We start from the raw sequence: 23439 nt of genomic DNA on the forward strand, positions 1-23439 counted from the left end.
ACACTGCATTCAGGCCAGTTTCGGGCAGGGCTGTCTCAGTCTTTGTCTCCCATGCCAGAAACCAGACAACCACAACAAGGAGTGTATATTGGTCACACACTCCATTCACCCAGGTCCCACCCACAGGAGGTACCCACAACATACAGTCACTGGGAAGGCTCCAGTCAGTCTAGCTGGGCCTTCACAACAACACCATATATGGAACTTCCACCCAACAGCCAGTCAGGGGGAAGGGACAGAGTCAGGGCTTCCCAGGACTTTGGGAAAACAAGGTAACAGGCAATAGAGAGCAAGAGGCCACAGGGGCCATCTTGTTTCCTATCAGGAATCAACTAATCCCAATGGCAGGGCCTGGGTATCCCAAAATGGAGGACACCCAGAGCACCTGTCAAATTCAGCATGGAGCTGCCACCAGCCCATTCCCTGCTCTGTGGGCCACCCACAGGTGCCCAAAAACATACTCTAGGGGCACAGGGTTGTACCCCTACCCATGGGTGCCATAAGGGTATCCCATGGGTCTGTTCACCAAACCAAAAGAGAGAGCTGCACTGCCAGGAGTCCCACATGGACTCCTGGGCAGAAAACATGACAGAACACACGATAAAAAGCAGTAAAGGACAAGGATTCAGAGGCCCTGTCCCTCTCATGCATTTCCAGCATCACAGTCGCCCCCCCCAGACTGAGGTGGAGGGTGTCTAATCTCCCACGGGATAGACACCCTCATCCAGACCGTCAAAATACCTTCTGGAAAGGCCATCTGCATTATCGTGACTCTTCCCTGGTCTGTGCTCTATGGTGAAGTCTAGCCCTTGCAGGCTAATGGACCACCTGAGCAATTTCGGATTCTCACCCTTCATTTGCATAAGCCACTTCAGGGGCTTATGATCTGTTTGGACCTTGAAGGTAGACCCCGTAAGGTAGGGCCTAAAACGCCTAAGGCTCCAAACTATGCTAAAACACTCCTTTTCAACAGTAGCCCACCTAAGTTCTCTACCCTTGAGTTGTCTACTGATGAATATGATAGGATGTTCGCTCCCTTTGTCATCTAACTGGGACAAGACAGCTTTAATTCCGGTGTCGCAGGCATCCGTCTGGACGATAAAGGGTCGGCTGTAGTCAGGCGCACACAACACAGGTGCCCTACACAGACTTTCTTTCAAGCCATCAAAGGCCCTCTGACAGTCTTCGGTCCAATTAACCTTCCTAGGCTGTTTGGTGAAGTTAGAGCTGTCAGGGGTGCAGCTATGGTTCCATAGTCTGCCATGAAATTGCGATAGTACCCAGTGAGGCCCAAAAAGGCTCTCACCTGGGTTTGAGTAGTGGGAGTCTCCCAGTTCTGAACATCCTGTACTTTACTGGAGAGAGGTTGGATTTGACCCCCTCCTACCTCATGACCAAGATAGGTAACTTTCCCCTGAGCTATCTGGCACGTGGTGGCCTTGATAGTGAGGTTAGCCCTTTTCAAGGCCTGCAACACCTTATCCAGATGTGTCAAATGCTCTTCCCAGGTGGATCTGTAGACGGCAATGTCGTCTAAGTAAGCCACACCAAAGGCTTCCAGCCCACTGAGCGCATGGTTGACCAATCTCTGGAAGGTGGCAGGGGCATTCTTCAACCCAAAAGGCATGACCCTAAACTGGTAGAGTCCCTCGGGTGTTGAGAAGGCCGTCTTTTCCTTGGCATGGTCCGTCAGAGCTATTTGCCAATAGCCTGAGGTAAGGTCAAAGGTGCTCACAAATTTGGCAGCACCTATGGTGTCCACGAGCTCATCAGCCCTGGGCAATGGGTGCGCGTCAGTTTTGGTGACGGCATTGACTCCTCGGTAGTCCACACAGAACCTCCAATCCTTGGTACCCGCCTGGGAACTTGCCTTGGGGACAAGGACCACTGGACTGGACCAGGGACTGGTTGAGGGTTCAATAACACCCAGATTCAACATCTTGGCGACCTCAGCCTGGATGTGGTTCTTGACGGTATCTGACATACGGTAGCACCGGCTTTTGACAGGCACACTGTCACCAGTGTCAATTTCATGCCTACACCACAGTGTAAGGCCTGGCGTCAGTGAAAACAGAGAAGCATACTGTTGGAGTAAAGCCCTGCAGGCCCTCTGTTGCTCTGTTGTCAAATCCGGAGAGAGATGTACTCCCTCCACTGAGCCATCCTGAGGGTTGCTATGCAGCAAATCAGGAAGGGGCTCACTCTCATCCTCTTCTTTCCCTGAAGCTAGCAAGAGACATGAGACTTCTGCTCGCCGGTGGAAAGGCTTGAGCCTGTTGACATGGAATATCTGAGGGGCTACCCCAGAGGCTCCCATGTCAACCAGGTAATTGACTTCACCCATCTTGGAGATGACCCTGAAGGGTCCAGTCCACTTGTCTGCCAGAGCTCTAGGCTTGGTAGGCTCCATCACAAGGATTTCCTGTCCCGGAGTCCAATCCACTTGCGAGGCTTTAAGGTCATGCCAGTACTTATTCAATTCCTGGCTGGCCTTGAGATTTGCTGTTGCCTGACCCATCATCTGTGTCATCCTCCGTCTGAGGCCTAACACATAGTCCCCCACTTGCTTGGCGGGACCTGGAGGGGTGGCTTCCCAGCCTTCTCTGATCAAGGCGAGGGGCCCCCTCACGGGATGTCCAAAGAGTAACTCAAAGGGGCTGAAACCAACACCCTCTTGAGGTACCTCTCTGTAAGCAAACAGCAGGCATGGCAGGTGGAGATCCCATTTCCTCCTTGGGGGTTCTTCCAAAGCCCCTAGCATGCCCTTGAGAGTTTTATTAAATCTCTCAACCAGACCATTGGTCTGGGGGTGGTAAGAGGTGGAGAACTTGTAGGTTACCCCGCCCCCTTTCCACATGGTTTTCATGTAACTAGACATGAAGTTGGATCCTCTGTCAGAGACAACCTCCTTGGGGAATCCAACACGGGTGAAAATGCCGAGGAGAGCCCTGGCAACCACCTTGGCAGTAACAGTCCGAAGGGGTATTGCCTCAGGGTACCTGGTGGCATGATCTACCAAGACCAGGATGAACCGATGTCCACCTGAAGTGGGAGGGTCAAGGGGACCGACGATGTCGATGCCCACCCTCTCAAATGGTGTGCCAACCACTGGCGATGGCTGCAGTGGGGCAATGACACTACCTCCAGTCTTGCCAGACAACTGACAAGTTGGGCAGGTCCTGCAGTGGGACTCAACCTCTACTCCCATCCGTGGCCAGTAGAAATGGGCAGAGAGCCTCTGCTTAGTCTTCTTGGTCCCAATATGACCAGCCAAGGGCACCTCATGTGCCAACTGCAGTAGGAAGGGCCTGTAAACCTGGGGTACCACCAACCTCTTGAGGGCACCAGGTTCAGGCTTAGTGGGCTCACTAACAAGGAGCTCACCCTCCCAATAAATCCGGAATGTCCTAGGCACTTCTCCTTGTGCCTGGGACAGGGCCTGTTTCCTCAGTCCCTCGAGAGAGTGGCACTCTCTCTGTCCCTTACAGAAGTCTGCTCGGGAGGGTCCCCCCTCAGCTAACAAGCATTGAAGGTCGGGATGATCCTCCGGGTTGAGAACCTCTCCCACAGGAGAGTCTTCTGTCTCTTCTCCCACAGGAGTTGAGTTTGGGTTTTCCACTGGACCCAGCCCGTCCGGAGCATGGATCCCAATGGGTGCTGTCGGAACAGCAGGAAGAGAAGGTGTTCCCTCCACAGAGGTGGCCTTCTTGGTCTTCCTTCTTCTTGACTTCGGCCTCGCCTTTGGCTCGGGTACCTGACCCACAGCCAGACCCGGTGTCACCTGTGACCTAGTGACTGCAGCAGCAGTCATGGGAAGACCATCCGAGATCAACCCCAACTCTACTAGATCATTTCCTAACAGGATGTTAGCAGGGACATTGTCCTGAACCAGGACAGGAAGCTTTGCTGTCTTGTCTCCAATCATGAGTGTGACTAAGGCTACAGGTGATAATTTGGGAGGCCCACTAGCTAACCTGGTGGTTTGCAGAGGAGCACCTACATAGTCCTCTGGCTTGAGCAGGGTCCTGTCCACCACTGTCATGCTTGCCCCAGTGTCTCTCAAACCAGTAGAAGGCTGGCCATTCAAGAGGACACTTCTCAAAAACCTACTGGTGTTCTGTGGGATAGTCGCCAGTACTTCTGCATACTGGTCCCAGGCCCCAAGGGACACTAAGGAAATCTCTACCGGAGCACCAAATGTGATCCCGGTAGAGGAGGGGAGGACAGTGGCCTCCACCTCAGACACGGGGTAAGGGTAGGTCAGGCTGACAGCCTGTACTCCAAGTGCCTTACCTTTACACTTGGAGTCACCCCTTTTGTGATCCAGAGCCCCACAGTCCCAACAAGCGCCAGGAGTGCGGGGTACGGTACTGGAATCACTGGGAGCCTGCTTTCAGCAGGTGGACCACTACTCTTATTCCCACCCATAGATGACTTATCCCCACTAGATTTTTGGGTCTTGGGAGAGGAAGGTTTAGGTTTACCCGAGTGTGACTGCTTGGGGGACACCTCAGCTTTCTGAGAGGCCCCCTTTTCTTTGTCCTTGTCCTTCCCACTGGAGTCCTTAGGGGACACCCGGTGGGAGACCCACTTGTCAGCCAACCTAGCCAGCTTAAAGGGGTCCAAAATGTTCTGGTCAGCCACATACTGACGCAGCTCTGGTGAACAGGCTTCAGAAAAATGCTCAAAAAACAAGAGGTGGGACAATTCAACAAAAGTCTTAACCTTGTATCCATCGATCCACCCCATCATGTTCATGTGCGCAGCACTCACCCAGTCAACCCAAGACACATTCTCTCTTTTCTTAAAATCCCTGAACCTTCTAAGGTATTGGGTAGGTGTCTTGCCAAACTTGGCAATCAAAGCAGACTTCATACACTCATACTGACCCCTTTCTTCCACACTCAGCTTCAGAATACAGTCATATCCAGTTTGAGGCACTCTGCTTAACAAACACTTAGCCCAATCTCTTTTATCAACATCATGAATTGCACAAGCCATTTCAAACGCTTCAATCCATTGGAGGATATCTGAACCCTCCACAAATACACCAACCAAATCTTTCATAAACTTGGTGGCTGGGGACCTGACACTCTCACTGGTTTTAACTGAAGCCTCCACTCTAGCTTTCTCTAGCTGGATTCTCTGACATTCAGTGTCCTGGCTCTTGAGTTCAAGGTCCTTATTCTTGAGCTCCACTTGTTGAGCCAACTCCTCTTTCTTAAGTTCAGCATCTATTTCCAACTTGCGGTATTCAAAGGCCAATTTCATCCTTAATAACTCAAGCTCCAAGGAATTGCTGGGGTTTGGAACAGAGGCAGCAGGAATGGCGGCATTCCCAGAAACAGATTCAGCAGAAACCCCAGGGGCAGAGTCCTCATTGGTTGCATTCCCCCCCTCATCAAGAGTTTCACCATCAGTCTGGTAGTCCACCAGGGCAGCTATCAGCTCAGCCCTAGACTTATCCACAAAGTCTAACTCCCTGGCTTCACAAGCACTCTGGAGAGCCTCCAAGCTCATCCGAGTCAATTTGCCATTTGCAATAGACTCCATTGTTTGTAATGCAGTTATCTTGTACACAACTAAACCTTAATTTAATAAAGTGCGGATATCTTTTGTAAGTGGCACGGTTATACACTGATTCTTAAAACCATAAGCATCCCACCGCTGCCACCAGTGTGAAGAAGACCGGTAGGGGGTGTCTGTATTTCTGCTCTCTATATGGTAGAAGAGAGGCACAGAAGACCCCAGCCAAGATTCTAAATTACGGTAGCAATGGACGAGCAATCAAGGCCTAGCTTCTCAGGAGGTGATGCAGGCTGGTTCTTAAGTACAGTGTAGTCCCCAAGCCCCCACAAAGAAATGTCCACACACTGTATTGGTTAGAACACAGTCTTTATATAATCAATATTCAAGGTTATGTACACTTATCATAATAACTCACTTTGTACTTAGGAAAATCAACAATGGCAAATATATACAATTCTAAAGTGGTACCACCCTTTGTATTAGATCTCATTAAAGTGCATCAACAATACTGTAACAATGTCACACAGATCAATAGAGTGAAACCAGCAATAGAGAGAGGAGAGAAAATAAGATGGTTGAGCAATAGGCAGAATACTGGCCCCTACCACTAGACACAGTTCTGTGTGGAGATCCCCCCACCTGGGCAACCTGTAAAATAAAGATATAGCACAGGCCCAGTCCATATATTGTTCTGCAAGTCTTATTCCCTCCTATAATGTTTTTACCCCCCCCAATGTACCTGGTGGAGTCGAGTTCTTCGAAGAGGCGTCGACAGATCCTTCTTGAGCGACCCTCTTTCAAGCGGGAGTCACGGATCGTCGAGAGGCGTCGAGAAGCGTCGAGGAACTCGGTGTTCGGCGACGAGGAATCGACGGCCCTTCTTGAATGCCTTCCCTTTCAAGCGGGAGACACGGGGCGTCGAACGTCTGTCGACAAACAGGGTAGAACGGCGTCGATGAGGTGGCAGCTTCGTCCGAGCGGTGCTCGTCGGCGTCGGAGCGTCTGCGTCCTGCAAGGCAGAGGCGTGCGGGGCACCTCGGTGACAATAGTTCTGGACCGCAAAGATTGTGGAGACGGAGGCCCAGCAAGGGCGTCGAGTCGTTCGAGTCTTTGTGGTCTTCGGGTGGCGGGAAAACCACCGGCAGGTTTCTCCTCAGCGCGTTGGTCGTTCTCGACTTTCTCCGGCAGGATAAAGCGGTCGACGGTGCGGACGAGGGAGTCCTTCGATTCGAATTTTCTTAGGCAAAGGAGCGGACGGCTCCGGTCGTCGGCGGCACGGCGTCAAGTGGTTCCCACGGCTGGGCAACACAACTTCGACGGGCCTCCAGCGTTTACACAAACCTGCGAACCCTGGTCGACGGCAATGGACTTCGACGGCGGCGATGTCCGGGTGCTTCACTTCGATCTCCTCGGCGGTCCCGTCTCGGGTCGGCAGTCTTTCGAGGGTCTGTCTTCCAGGGCGCTTCGGCAAAGATGGAGCGGTGCTCGATGGTCCCTCGGAGCACGGGAAGAGGGCGCCTTACCAGGTCCTCTCTCGGGTCAGTCTTCGACGATTTCGGCAGCCTTCGGATCGGTCGAAGCAAATGCAACAGCAAGTCTTCTTCTTCCAGCTGGACGTCGAGGATCAGCAGTTCCAGTTACTCTTAGAGTGGAGACTCAGCTCCAGAACGCTTCTGAACGCTTCTGAACGTTCCCTGAACCTCCTACCAGTGGTGAGAGGTCCCCAGATATACTATTCTGTCTCTCATCCACACTGCTGGCACACACTCAGCAGCCAATCATACAGAAGGGCATTCATGCAGTCAGTCAGCCAATCAGGCACACAGTGCATTCAGGCCACACTCCTCCCTTTCAGACACTCACAACAAGGAATGTGGATTGGGACAAGTACCCAGCCATTCAACACTACACACTGCATTCAGGCCAGTTTCGGGCAGGGCTGTCTCAGTCTTTGTCTCTCATGCCAGAAACCAGACAACCACAACAAGGAGTGTATATTGGTCACACACTCCATTCACCCAGGTCCCACCCACAGGAGCTACCCACAACATACAGTCACTGGGAAGGCTCAAGTCAGTCTAGCTGGGCCTTCACAACACCACCATATATGGAACTTCCACCCAACAGCCAGTCAGGGGGAAGGGACAGAGTCAGGGCTTCCCAGGACTTTGGGAAAACAAGGTAACAGGCAATAGAGAGCAAGAGGCCACAGGGGCCATCTTGTTTCCTATCAGGAATCAACTGATCCCAATGGCAGGGCCTGGGTATCCCAAAATGGAGGACACCCAGAGCACCTGTCAAATTCAGCATGGAGCTGCCACCAGCCCATACCCTGCTCTGTGGGCCACCCACAGGTGCCCAAAAACATACTCTAGGGGCACAGGGTTGTACCCCTACCCATGGGTGCCATAAGGGTATCCCATGGGTCTGTTCACCAAACCAAAAGAGAGAGCTGCACTGCCAGGAGTCCCACATGGACTCCTGGGCAGAAAACATGACAGAACACACAATAAAAAGCAGTAAAGGACAAGGATTCAGAGGCCCTGTCCCTCTGATGCATTTCCAGCATCACAATGAGGCCCACTGTCTCTTATGTAATTCACTGTCCTTCCTGACCCTATATGAGTCACTTCCTGCTCTCAACTCCTCCTCTTCCTTTCCTGCTCTTCAGCAAGATAAGTGCACTTTCTCACTGTAGAGCAGTATGGCCTTGAAATGTGCAGGTTGTGTACTTAGATGAGTAGAAAGGCGCAGCGTAGCTGTTTAAGAACAGTGCAAGCGCAGCATTATTATTATCAGAATGGTTGTTTGAGCAGTTATTTGACTGCATAGTCGAGCCGGTCCTCGTTGGAAAAGACGAGGTAGCGGTTAGACCCTCACTGTCGTCAGAGCCTGTGCTTTATGACAAGCACATCCGGGGCTCGAAGTGGTGACGAGGAAGTGAAGAGCACCCCCCAGAAGCTCCACCTCGCCTCTGCCCTCCCTTGTGGAGGCGGGGCCTCTGTCGGCAATAAAGCGAGCCAGTGCGTGAGAGCAACGGACTCTCGATGGACCCCCTCACTCAGAGGGGCAGAGTCCTTCTCTGACAGAAAACGCGAAAGAGTGCTGGCTCCTGCCGGGCACCTTCAACGGGTGGGGTTAACGGGGGTGGCCTCCGACCCGACAGCAGGACATAAGTGTTAGTCCAAAAATATGAGGCTACTGCAAAGAAATGAAGACACACCAGTCATGAGGAAGAAATATATAAACAACAGTTTATTTAGCACTCAAGCGGTCTCAGATTTTAGCAATGCATGTATACAGCCATAGTGAAAATGAGGAAAGACATGGGGGTGTCGATGTATTTTATAGAGATTTAGAGTACCATGATGAATTTTGGCTAGCTCATCACGTGATGATGGCTCATGATCTATAGACCTACATACGTGGGCATTTTACCATAGCAACATGTGCTAGAGCACTCAATGTCATCTTGCAGACAATTTACTGTCTGGGAAGCAGAGCAGTGGGGTGAAGGAGTATTCCTCGCGCTCCTTTATCTATGTTATTCTGAGACAAAAAGTCAGTCTGTATTTCGACTCAGTAGTTCGATCCTTCAGAACAACATATGCCATGAATTGTGCTTCACTTTAATAGTCTGGTTGCACATTCTCAATTAGCTGTGAAAGACAAGAGAGTCAAGGAAGACAGGATGGCACCTAATTTACAGATTAGCTAGTACTTCAAGGCTCTTCGTTACAGAAAAAACAATGTGCTCAGCAGTTTCAACATTCCTGTGCAGAGCATGTTTAGAGAATCTTCCGACACAGTGATTTTGGGAGTTCTCACCGTGTTCAGAATGAAAACTCGGAAATGAGAGAAAAACAGCTAAAATGGCGTTTTCAGAAACCGCAATGGCGCGGTTCAATGTGTGTGTGCTTAGGCCAACATTATAATGCCAAATGAATATGTTTTTACACAAGAGGCTCAGAGGAGCGAGCCCCCACCCTTGGGTAGACGGGGCTCCTCCTCCGTATCCAGCATCGCACAAGCAACAAGACATTCCTGGGAGCAGAGTACATAAGCACTACTCGAAATCCCTAAGTGATTGAAATTATTATATGGCAAAGATCGCTACGGCTCCCTATAAAGATAGCTCTCAGGAGCTAGGAGCAGGAAGTAGGCACAGCTGCTAAGACACCAGTGCCAGCCACATCACATTAGGCATCCTAAGAAACAGTGACGTGCACATTGCAAGGAACCGGAAGGACAGGAGGACCCAAACACGGGACCAGGAAAAGACCAAAGCACCCAATAGGGCTTGCATATAAGCAACGAAATAAGAATACTGAACTGAGATACGGGATGATACAAACAAAGCAAATGCAGAACCCCAACAACACACCCGTGGAATTACCTGGTATTTGAGATCCACTGAAGTGTTCTCTCTTGCAAAGAAAGGAAAAAAGAAAAAATGAAATAATCTGATGTATATATCTACAAGCCTATGTAGCGTTGACGTGTGTCACTAACTTGAAATGTTTGCACTGAAATGTAAAGTGTAAATACGAAACTGACACAGAACACTAAGTAAAGAATTTGCCTTAACAAAGCCAAAGAAAGGGTGAAACAGCAGCACGTGCAAAGAAATGTTGCCACAAATGTTTTTTGTAAATAAAAAACCCATTTCGCAATAGCACAAAGCTTTTATATAAGAAATAACGCTCTAATCACCAGAAAAGTCACAATTAATGTCACAAAGGAATACACTAAGTGGAATAACTTGTGTGATACTGATATTTGTGGAACAAAATAGAACAAACACTAAGTGAATTAACTTATGTGGATGATATGAATGGAAAATATATGAAATAATGTGTTCAACTTGTATTTAAAAAAACACTAACAAGTGTGTACCTCATAAGTTATAATATAATTCAGAAACCTGTGGGGACACTTGAAACACAAGCGCAAAGGCTCAATTAAGAAAAATACTTCATCTTTCATAACAATCAGACCAACTGGTGAATATCGGTCCCTACTGAGGCACACAGCCACTGACCCCCAACTAAATGTGGACAGGTCAGTTACGAACAATACTCAATAAAGTAAACTAAACCACGGGTAGAGTGCACAGACTGATACTACTCACCCAAAACAAAAAGACGTGCACATAAGCCTGCAAGCCAGGCACTTTACACTATAGCCTACACCCCAACATGTCTAACTATGACTTGGAGTAAGAGGAGCAGGCTCAGGACCTGGCATCCAGTTTTAAGGGGGTGCTGGGGAGTTCTTTAGCTGATGCGTTGCACAAGGGGTCGAACCCTTACAGGAGAGACTGGCAATGCTGGAGACATTGCTGGGTCAGAAATAGGGCACCAAACCGGAGAAGCTTGGCACATCCACGAAAGCCTGCGACAAAGCAGGATTGCAAGGGGTATCGAGGCCGGAAGATGAAAGACTCTTCTACCCCCTTGGACCACCAGTACGGGGCAGGGAGTGAGGCCCCAGAGGCAGCCGATGCCTTCAGCAAACGAAGGAAAGCATTCCTCCTGAGATCGGCAGTGCCATGCCTCCGGACCCCCACCACAGGGGAAGAGAATATGGGTGAGCTCGAGCCTGACTCAGGGGAAGTTTCCTTCCTTGCAGGAGGGGGATAATATAGCAGAGGAAAACTGGGCAAGCCCTTAGATAAGTATACTAGGCAGCGCAAGAGGGCAGAGTGCCCTAGGCCAGAGCTAGTGGGAAGAGTAGACGAAGTACCGGAATTGGGCTCCAAAATGATGCTGGTATTCGTGACCAAATCCTCCAAGGACCTGGGGAAGTGTATGGACAGGTTATGGAAGAGCTGTCAAGAGAAAGTTCTCGACCTGACAGGACCATTGGCCAAGATAATGGACCTGGCGGAATGGGCCAGAGACACAGAGGAGGAGATCGACCTTGACATCCTGGCCAACTGGGCCCAGAGGCCAGTCTGCCTACAGGGTAACGGCAACTTTGCCATCTCCTCGGAGAGAAGGAGAGCAGTGCGTCTGAAGATAGACGGCAAGTTGGGCGACCTTGCAAACTACAAAGCAGGCGGTGCAACACAGGGCCTTCTCTTTGGACAGGCCTTCGGAAAGGAAATAGCGAGGTTTGTTGGCACCTACACATCATTCACAAAAGGACAGGCCTCCATTAGGAAAATGTTTCCGAACAGAATTTTTGCGGGGTTCAGGTCGGCATAGGGGTTGCCCGACTGTTCGTTTTCATTCCTCAAGAAGACCTCAGGGTGGTAGAGCCCAATACTGGGAAGGAAGGCAGCAGGACACCTTCTTCCCAGCGAGGGGAAGGTTCCCCAGAGGTTGCAGAAAAAGAGGAGCCAGCAGGCCGCACAACTCAAGCTCAGGTGAGAGCGACTACATGTCCTCCAGTGGGGGGGCAGGACAGGCCTATTCAGGAGCAGCTGGCGATCGCTCTTGAGCGATGACTGGGTATTCCAGACTGTGCAGGGACTACAGCTAGAATTGATCGAGCAGCCACAGCAGGACGGAGCCCCCCCGTCCAATGCACATGGCCAGCACAGAGAGTCACATTCTCCACTAAGAACTAGTGCAGTTAGAGAGCAAAGAGGCAACAGATTCATGCCGGCTAGCTCCTCGCTTTATCATGTTTCTAGTGAAGAGGAAAGACAAGATGAGGCCGGTCTTAAACCTAAAAGACCTGAACAGCTGGGTGGTGTACAGGCACTTCAAAATGGAGGGCATCCAACAGTTGAAAGATATACTCAGGTAAGGGGAATGGCTGGCGAGAGTGGGCATGAAGGATGCTTTCCTCACCATACCCGTAGAAGAAACTTTATACCCTTATCTAGCGTTCTGGTGGGAAGAGCAGTTATGGCAATTCAAGACCGTTCCTTTTGGTCTCGCGTTGGCTCCCTGGGTGTTCACCAAACTGATGAGACCTGTAGCAGCGACCATCAGAGAGAAAGGGGTCCGGATGATAATATATCTGGACGACATCCTTTTGCTAGCGGAAGACAGGGCGACACTGGATCACCAGACAAGCTGGTTAATACACCTTCTACAGTTGTTAGTGTTTCTCATCAATCAAGAGAAATCAGGTGTGACTCCGACAAGAAGGCTAGACTTCCTAGGGTTCATAATAGACAACAAGAAGGCTACTCTCGAATTGCCAGGGAGAAAGATGCGAAACATAAAGAAACAGATCAGATTATGTCTCGCCAGGCAGACCGTTTCCCTCCAGGAGCTGGCGAGAATAGTGGGCTTATTAGCATCATCAATACAGGCCATCTTCCCAGCGCCCCGGCATTACAGAGCCCTGCAGAGGTTGAAGATCAAACACCTGCAGCAGGGGCTGAGATATCATCAATAGATTCCCCTGGATCAGAAGTCGAAGACGGAGTTGGAGTGTTGGCTGCAGAATATGGAAGCCTGGAATGGCAGAGCCATATTCGGAGAGGCGCCAGACCTGGTGATAGAGTAAGACGCCAGCAGAGCTGGTTGGGGAGCAAGATGCGGCCCCTTAGAAACAGGAGGAAAATTGAGTTCACAAGAACTACATCTTCATATAAACTGTTTAGAGCTTCTAGATGGATCTTTTGCAGTGAAAGCCTTTTCTTTCCAAAGGGAAAGTGAATTGCTGCAACTGTTGAAGATGAACAGCATCTCGGCAGTCAGGTATATCAACCACCTGGGAGGCACAAGGTCGAGACTCCTGGCGGAACTAACAAAGGACTTCTGGCATTACTGCCTGGAGTCAGGGATCTCAGTCACAGCAGAATATTGCCTGGGTGTGCTCAATGTGATTGCAGCGACTGGAGGCTAGACACGTACATATTCGAGGGAGTGGAGCAGCTATGGACGCCGTGCCCCACAGACCTGTTCGCCTCGTAGCTCAGCTCCCAGAAAGGGAATACAGCTGGAGACTGGACCCAAATGCTCTAGGGACGGACGCATCCCTTCAGGACTGGAGGGGACCGCTACATTACGCATCCCCCCACCCCCCTTTGCGATGATCAGCCGAGTACTAGTGTCTCCTTGTCTTTAATAGAATCAAGACTCCCTGCTCAGTATGCAGGGGTAATATTCATTCAGTGAGCCAGTCGGGTCCTGGTAGAGAGCCAGACCATGGGAGGTACCGAATGAAGATATATACTGCAGAGCATTCTAAGGACTAGAACTCAGACACTGGCAGAGATCAGACCCAGAGAAATAGAGAAGATCAAGAATCTGGTCAAGGCTCAGACACGGGTGGAAACAAAACCACAGCATTCTGTTGGGTGATATCTCTCAGACATTGGGAGAGGCCAGCATTTTGAAGTACACGCTAGGCTATTAATGTAAGTGGCCTTAGTGACCTAACATTCAAAGGAAATACAATTGTGAGAGAAATTATGCACTTTATGAGAGAAGGTGTTGGATATCCAGTATGAGATAACGAATAAAGAAAAATAAGGCAGGGTCCTGACTTATTTATTTATTTTTATTTATTGTATTATATGTAGCACCCAGACCCGGTGGTATAACGGATCCTTAGAGGAATCATTCAGGGAGTGGTTCTCAGATATAGAATCACAGAATTCATAGCATGATGGGATAAAGCAACTTCAAGTGGAGACTGATATGCTAATGCTATGCAAACAGCCAACAAGCTCAATCTCCCTTCAGTCTTGGAAGAGAAATGGAAAAGACACAATGCTGTTCACAAGCAAGAAGTGCAATAATGGTTACATAAGGAATGTGCTAACTGCAAATATGACGTACAAGACGGTGTGAAGTATTAGTTATGCAGAGAAACTACACAACAAGACACACAAAATAAAACATTCAATAAAACATTCACACAGCAGAAGATAAATGCTTTCTGCAGGTACAGATGGTGGATCTTTGAAAAAGCACCTAAAGATAAAATACAACAACATATGCTTTGGAGATACTTAAGAGAAGGGATGGGTATTCACAAATCCTTCAGAGAAGTGAATATCTCGAAAGAGGAACGGATTGAGCATTTTGCCTCTATTTTCAACAAGGACAGGGGAGAGCAAGGACAGAAGAGAGTTCCAACAACCTCTAATTGATGACCCGTCAATTGGCCATGCTTGTTCCAATAGAAATAAATATGATAATCTCCAGGATCCATTTCAGCCATTTAGTCAGAAACAACATTTTCTGAAGGAACTGGTTCCCTTAACAGAGAGGCGATTGGTCCCTTAGACAATTTAGATTCCAGCCAAAATTGTGCAATATGTTACTCACTGGTGGTAACCACTCCTGTTTCTTTGATTGGCGTCACCAGGCTCTTCCCCAAACACATTGCACACAAGTGTTATTGTATTGCTCTGAAAAAAGGTCTTTTAAATCAAGAGGCTGGATATTGCAAGACCTTCCATAGAACAGGCTATTTGAATCATGTTTGCTCTCAGATCAGGGTTTCCCACACTCGTGTTAATATTTGGTGGATGTCAACAAACTGGACTCATGCCACCTTCACAGCAACCCTAATTTCCTCCATCAACCTCAATGGCTGAGGCTCCCAGCATTCCTTAAACACCATGATCTGCAATTGCTGGGAGCTATTTAGCTCCTGCTTGTAACCCAGGAGAGCCTAGTGTAAGGAAGTCATGATATCAACAGTAAGACAGACACAAATGACCACAGTTCAAGGTTGTTTATTGAATTTCAACAAGGGCATGATAAACGCCTATATAATCCTAAATATACAGATAGGAGCAAGCTACTGCCATCAAATAATGATAACGCAGTCCTAGTGGTATCTTGCCAAAACCAAAGGCCTATACTAAAAAACCTATTGCCAATCCTTGCATCTAAATACAAATAGTGTGGGAAATAAGGTTATGCAAAAGAAAGAAGTGTTCAAGAAATGATATGTCAGGATATTCGGGCTGTTGGCCTCCCTTCCCCATGTTTTCAGCACAGGACAAGACGGCACACTCAAACTTAGCACAGTCTCTGGCTTCTCTAGCACAAGGATGCAGTTCAAACATTAGCATCAGGGCCTTCCGTGCACAAGTCTCCTTGCCTTTCAAATTCTGTTCTTTCAGAGGGCCTGATGTATCGACAAACAAACAATACGTTCTTTTCCTCTCAGGATTTCACACGTACTAAATTTCTCAGGTGATTCACAATTCACCTCGGAACCCCCTCAGCCCGGCTCAGATCAGTTTTTAACACAATGTTCAATCAGTCTCCCTCTGCCGGGCTTGGATCAATTTAATTAACACAAACTCGCTTTAATTTCTCGGGTGATTCACGGTTCACCCAGGATCCCCCTCAGCCGGGCTCAGATCCGTTTTAACACAATGTTCAATCAGTCTCCCTCCACCGGGCTTGGACCAACTTTATCTACTTTGTCATCAACTTTCTTGGCTTTATCAACATCGAAGACTTTCGATTGTGCACAGGATTTTGCTTGACCTGTCGCAGGACCACCTCAATGCACAGTTCTTTGCCATTCTTTCACCTTTGTCAACTCTCAGTTGGATACCTTAAAGAGACCTACGAACGAGCATGACCGCGGTACAGGACCACTCAGTCAAAGGTATTGTATCTTGGTTTCAAAGTTCAATCACTCATCTGTTGTTCAATTTTACTCGCGTTGGTTATAACATGCGTTTCATGCACTGTTCATTTCAGCGCTCACCATACAATGTTGACGCTTGCAACCTTGTCTTCAACACAGACCGGTCTGGTATCAGTCTCCTCTAACTCATTGGCTGTGTGGATTTCACTGGTGCTGCTTTGTTGTTGGAGCCAAGGACAGTACCACGGCAGCAGGCAATTATCCCTGCCTTAATTATCGACACATGAGGGCCCCAGGTACCTCCGACACACATTGCAGGATTCTTCAGCCTGGTTTCCTGGTCTTACACTTTCTATTCTCGAGTTTTCGCGAAAGTAATGGTTCCTCATCGAAAAGCTCAATGACACTTCCCTCCTTGCGATGCCCTTCTGTTTCGTCATCTTTCTCCTCGTGTCTTTCTCCTCGTGTTAAACTGCCACCTTGGAACTGCTGTTTCCTCGTGTGCTTTGCCTTGCTCAGGGCGTGCACTCATGCTCTGCCTTTTATCCATGTGGGGAAGTGTAATGGAAGGCAGGTTTGTGTGATGGTCAGTAATTGCCTGACCCTGCCTGACCACTGTATTGGGACATGTCAGGTATATGGCTCGGGTGTTAGTCTGTTTTCCCTCATAGCAATCTGTCTGTGAGAAAGTGTTTGTGTTGTGAAGGGAAGGGGGTGTTGCACTCCTAAGTATCCTACCTGGTAATATGGGTTAAAGGTGTTAGAGGGAAGGGGATGCCGCGTATCGCCATCTGGTGTCCCACTCCTGGCCACCTGAATGACAGATCCCCAGGGACTAGCGGTTGAAACACATTCAGGTTTGTTACATAATATATCACACAAAATGGATAAAAAGTTCATGTTTGCATCTCATCTGAAATTTAGATTAGAGGCCCTCTATGTACTAGCTCCTGTGTCCCTACAAAAGCCCCCTCCTGCCAGGTGATGCCCAAGAACCGGGAGATGGTTTTAGCTCCTGCTCATCATATTTTAATTTTGAATCGTGATCACTCTGTATAAAGGTATAGGGTTCCATGTAATAATGTCGCCACAAAAATCTTGCCATGCAAAGAAAAATCACCGAAAATTGTCGTTTTTTGTGGCAACATTATTGCATGGAACATGCGGGGGACACCCCCGCAACCGCCAAACTTTTTTTTTTTTTTTAAATTTTTTTTTGCCCGTTGCCATATATATGGTCACCCAAATAATATCGCCACAACATTTTCCCGGCGATATTATTTACAGCGTCCATATATATGGCGGTATCATTACCTGATACCAGGGATAGATCACCTCTCACTTCTCAAATCTGACCAGCCCGCAGTTGGCAAGTTTAAAATCTGGAATTCCTTCATCCTTCTGAGGTTGATAAATACGTTATTACATTGGGTAATAATAACAGCTATTATTACTGTGTTTAGAAGTGGTTGGCATTTGGCATGAATGATAGTATTTTAATATAATTGTTGGATTCAATAAGATCTCCCACCAAAAACACCTGACCTCACCTACCTTGGAGACTAAACTGGTTGGGAGTTATGTTATTGGTAAGCTGAAATGTATTATACGGTGAGCTGGGGTATATTTTGCCTGCAGAAGTGTAGCAGTGGTTTCTTGCTTTGATTGGCTATACAGCAATACCTCATGTACAACCCTTCTTTCAATATCATACCTCATCCATTTTTCCCAATACATTTTTCTGTTACTCTGATTGCTCTTTGCTGCTCATTTGCATTCTATTTGCATCCCTTCTCAACCTCCACTGCATCCTCCCTTCTTTCTATATACTACTCTTTTGATCATGTAATCTGTTTATTCTTCTACTCCTAATGTGATCTTTTCACGACACTCTTGTACACATCTTTCAGCTTTGAGGAAGGATATGGGAGAACCCCGCTGTCCAGATGACACAACCTCTTATAGATGATCTTATTTCCCATTTGGCAGCAGATAGACTACTTTGTTTTACTTACACTAAGTCAATCAGAGACATAATATGATTGATGAACTCTTTAACTAGGGGAGATGGAAGCGTGCTAGAGACTTACAACAACAATTTAATATTGAACATTTTAGGTTTTCGGATTACAGTAAATTGAAGGTTGCTGTTGGTGAGATTAATTTCCAGGCTAGGTTAAATTTGGATTTCTTACTAGAAAATCACTAGTGGATGAGGGTGGCTTAGCTAGCCGGGTATACAAACAGATTGTCAATGAATACAAAGGCAATGATTTGTTGAGGAATGAATGGAATTGAATAATTGGCTCTGGCCTTAAAGTGGAGACATGGACAAGGATGTGTGCAAATGTCAAACTATGTTCCTTGGGTTTAACTGAAAGAACGAGAGAAATTAAGATACTAAACAGGGTTTATTGGACCCCGGAGAGATTATGGATGAGAGGTTTGAGGGATAGTTTGGAGTGTTGGGCTTGTCCTCACAAAACTGGTACGTTGGAACATATGATATGGGATTGCAGGAAGGTACGTGGATTTTGGAGATATATTCGTATGATTTTAGAGAAGGTCTTGAATGAATCGATTGGTTTTGATTTTGAAACATTGATTTTGGGAAATGATGCAACCTTGGAGGACCTCACCAAATGCCAAAAGAAATGGTTATTTAGGGGTACCACGGTGGGAAAGGAAATCATCCTTAGGAATTGGAAATCCGATATTACTTTAGAGAAGGATGTTTGGTTGAGTGAAATGCATATTTTGGCAGATGTGGAAAAACTTTTATACAGAAAACAAGATAAGAATGGTTATTTGTAAAGATTTGGGGAACATTTCTGGCATTGTGTTGAATCTAACTTTGTATATTATATGATGTGAATTGTGGGGGATATGTTTCTGTGTTATTTTTGTAATTATGTATATAGCTTTTGTAAACTTGTTGACATTTTAAGCATTGTTGTTATATTTAAATTTGAAAATAAAGTTTAAAAAAAAAATCAGAGACAAAATGTGGCGAGTATAATGTTTCAGCAGATGTTTCGATTTTTGAAAATTCAGGCAAAGCCAAGAGTAGAATATTGCCCTAAATACAGGCCTGGCTATCTTCCTTACAAAAATTACACTGAAATCGAACTATACCTCTTTAGCTTGCTGTGTGGAGGGAAAGCAAGGTTGATAACTAAGCTGCGATTGGCATAGTTTACAACTGGTTCACATCTTGTAAAGTCGAAGGGAAAATCAGAAGCTTCCACTATATTTCTTTGTGATAGAGAAGCGGTTGACACTGCTTTGGATATGTTGCTGTGTTGTAGACATTTTGATAAAGCTAGAAGGAAACTGATTAAGCCAGAGCTCCAGTGACTGGGAATGAGACATTGTAATGTTGTGTTATACGTTATTATGTTGGCATCAGATAATGCCTTATTAATAGTAATGGCCTGTTATTTAAGAGATGTCCAGGAGAGCAAAAGATGACCTTTTTTTAAAAAAAAAATTAAATATTTTATTAAGCACTTAGGCGGGTAGATCGCAATTTACAGACATGGGCACATGAAACCACTTACATACTATGCGTTATAATATACGAATGATAATATTATACATGTTATCAATGCTGCCATGTGGGCCCAAACAGAAGTATAGAAAGTGAAAAAAGAAAATGAAAATATATATTACTTTGTCTTCTAAAACCTGCTGTTCAGCAGATGCAGCAATTTTCAAATAGTTTCTCAGGTCTGCCCAAATGTCTTTTAGACGAGTACGTAATGGCATCAACAACATGTTACAGTTCCTCCATGTAATTAACCCATAACCGGTTATTTTGCTATGTCTCTATTGTAGGTGACACAGTATGTGCCCTTTTTCGTGGAATGTACTGCTTGCCAAACAACAATCCCAAATGTGTAAATCTTCATCTTATTAAATTCATTTTGCCAAAGCCACCAACTAAAAGGTCTCCTTCTGAATGTGAATGAAAGCCTGCTGAGATTAGTGGGTGGAGATGCATTTTCTGTTTTAAAATATTTTTATTTTTTATTTTGGATACATTTTTGGGATTCAACTTTTATGTTAATTTTGGACGAATTAATGCAGTAAGGTGTATTTGTAATGTAAAGCGTTTTGGAAATTGCTTTTATTTTGGGAATAAATAATGCATCAATTGGCTGGGAACAGCCAGTCATATTTCTCCAAATACTGGCAGGTTAAGACTGCATTCGTAGCAAGCTGTTGGCTGTCGCCAACCTGCTGCTCCTCCCATGCCATTCTGTGCCTGCACACTTCTCTCTCACATCAAACTCCTCCTCAGTCCTCAAAAATGTTTGATCACTTAAATTAACTTATCTTCACGGACTGCCGCCTCATCCTCACCAGCTCTTTCAGCCCCAGCCTCTTGCTCTGCACCATTGGTTATGCCTGCCATTGTAATTGAAGACAGGATCTGTAAGGAGTATCAGCCACTATTTACATGGCTGCCATCTTAGTTGTACTTTATTTGTGAACAAATGTGCCACTCGCTTAGCGTGGCCCAGGTTACCTCATGGGAGTAAAGGTCCTTAGCACTTCAGACATTGGCCTGGGTGCTGACAGCATAAATGGCCACCCCAGGGTGCTGACCTGGCTGATTATGGCCCTAATCCCTTGGCAAATCAGCGCTCACAGGTCAGCTCCCTATGTCGGCCATTAATGCTGAATGAAACGTTCCCTTGTTATGTTTCTACCAGCAGAAATGAAATAATGAAAGTAAACTTTTATAAAGACTTCCCATTATATCACTGCTCAAAGTGTGTTCTACAATTTTATATTCGCGGTCATATTCTATCAGTGATTAATTTAAATGCTTCTGTTGATATGTATCACAAAGTTAGTTTTATATTTAAAATAATCTTTGAATAACAAATGTGTTTTAGTGTCACAGATTACAAATCGGTTAGAGGCGTTTAACCATGTGTACAATTCCACTTTCTAGCAAATTAAGCTTCATGCCTGTGTCACTTGATATTTAAGTAGTGGGGTGGGGCACACACAAATAATATCTTTGTGACGTTTAATGTTCAGGAGCCAAGTCTTCTCAAAATTATATATATTTTTGAGTTGCTTTATGTTGTTCACTGTTGAAGTTTCAGAGATCACATGCTTAGAATACCAGCGAAAAGGAAACTCTCCAAATGCTTTATTATTGTAAATTTGAGTTGGTATTTTGGTTATGGACATTAGTCCACACATCAGAACAATAGATTTACAAATCAATTTGTTGAGTCTTTTCATCGGGTAATTAGATTACTGACATCTCTGTTGTTTTAAAGAGATTTCCAATTCAAGGGAGACAGCATGTTCTAATATGCAGTCTCTTTCTGGGAGGAGATTATATTCTGTTAGAGTGCGTTCATGTTGGAGGTTGTGTTCTTATACAGATTATAACCATTCAAGGGAAGGTGTTATTAGGAAACAGACCCTCCCCCCCCGCCTACAAAAAGAAAGGAGGAGTTATTCTGATACAGAATCTACCGCTTCAGGGAGGCGGGGGGAGGGCAGGCATTTGGATACAGAGCCTCCCCCCTCAAGAGGGATGTTTGATTCTATTGCAGAGCTTCCCCCTTCAAGGGCGAGAGTTTATTCTGGTACAGAATCTCCCACTCCAAGGGGGATAGTTGATTCTGTTACACACATCCCCACTCAAAGTGGGAGGGTTTCTTCTGATCCAGTATTCCCTCTTAAATGGCGACAGTGAATTCTGATGCAGAGCCTCTCTCTCTCTTTTTGAGGTGCACAGTTAATTCTGCTACAAAGTTTCTCCATCCAAGAGGGAGTGTATTTTTTTTCTGACTCATTCTCTCCCTTAATGGGTGAGGTTTTATTCTGATAAAGAGTGTCACCTGCCAAGTGGGAGAATGCATAGCGGTATACAGTCTCTCAGCTCCATGGGGAAGAAAATATTCTGACACTAACTTCCCCTTGATGATAGAGGTTTAATTCTCTAACAGATTATCCAAATTCAATACAGAGAGCTGACTCTGAGACAGAGTCGCCCTCGCCAAGAGGGAGAGTTTATACTGTTACACAATATTCCCCCGAAGGGGGAGGTTGTTCTGATACAGAGTCTCACCCACCAAGGTATAGAGTTAATTCTGGTACAAAGTCCCCCCCCCCGAATTGGGATGGTTTGTTCTGATACAGGGTCTCATCCGGCGAGGTGGGTAGGTTATTCCGCTACACAGATACAGTCTCTTCCTCAAAGGGGAATGTCTTCTTCTGAAACAAAGGCTACCTCCCACCAGGGGGAGAGTTTATTCTGTTCCAAAGTCTCCCCCTGCAAGGTCTAGTGTTTATCCTGATAGTCTCCCCCATCAAGGGGGGGGGGGCGTTTACCCTGATACAGAGTCTCCACTTTAAGAGGGTGAGTGGCGAGTTTATTCTGCTACAAAGTGTCCTCCTTCAAGGGGAAGAGTTTATTCTGCCACATTGACCCCTCCTTATGGGAGGGGATTTGGGAGGGGGATGCTGTTAGGATTTGGGCTGCCGGCCAGAGCCCCGAAACCAGTTCTTACCTGGAAATGCTGTTCTAACAGATTACCAATGGCAGTGGAGACTCTCTTCTTTTCGGACCTCTGGGTCTGGAACAGCACACAGATGGGGACGGACCAATGTATAATTCTGTCCCTCATTCGTCCTTCAGGGCACTGTGCCTGTCCCCATTGGGAGGTCCTATCCTTTAGTATGGGACACCCATGGTGCTCCTTACTTCCTAAGTACAAACAGGAGAATAACTCAACCTTGCTTGTTCTTTCAAAGGTATTTTTCCACACCAGGACCCTGCAGCCTCGTCCTTACAGGAATTCAGGTATTTAGTTAGTTATATAGCTTGCCTTCTTGCCTATGCCTCCCTTACTTCCCTGTGATCCGCACCCTCACCGGGAACTAGGATTAGGTGTACCAGCGTCTTACTATGCACTAAGGTGAGATGTTCCGTCTTACCCTATTAGCATATAGACCTCATCCAGGTGGCCAGGACACAGCCATCGCTATTGGATCCAGTTCCTGGGTGTGGACCAGTGCAGGAGGATCACCTGGATGGGGGTTCCTCGGGGAGGGGAGCGGGAACACCGACGGGTGAGATGCAGTATTCCCTTCTCATAACCCTGCTTCCCTATCCTACTACATAGGATACACAACCTCTCTAACCCCCTCCTTTTCTAACACAAACACTTTCGCACACCACGAGAGACAGCAGACTAACATTCGGGCCCTTACCCTGACATGTCCCAACACAAGGGTCAGGCAAAGTCAGGCAATTGACCAGAATCACTCACACCTGATGGCCCTTTCCCTTCTCCATAAGGATAAAAGGTGGAGCAAGACAGCACACAGAGAACAAGGCAGACAGCACGATGA

The sequence above is a fragment of the Ambystoma mexicanum genome, chromosome 12 (assembly GCF_040938575.1).
Source record: "Ambystoma mexicanum isolate Mex_15411 chromosome 12, UKY_AmexF1_1, whole genome shotgun sequence".
Classification (NCBI taxonomy): Eukaryota; Metazoa; Chordata; class Amphibia; order Caudata; family Ambystomatidae; genus Ambystoma; species Ambystoma mexicanum.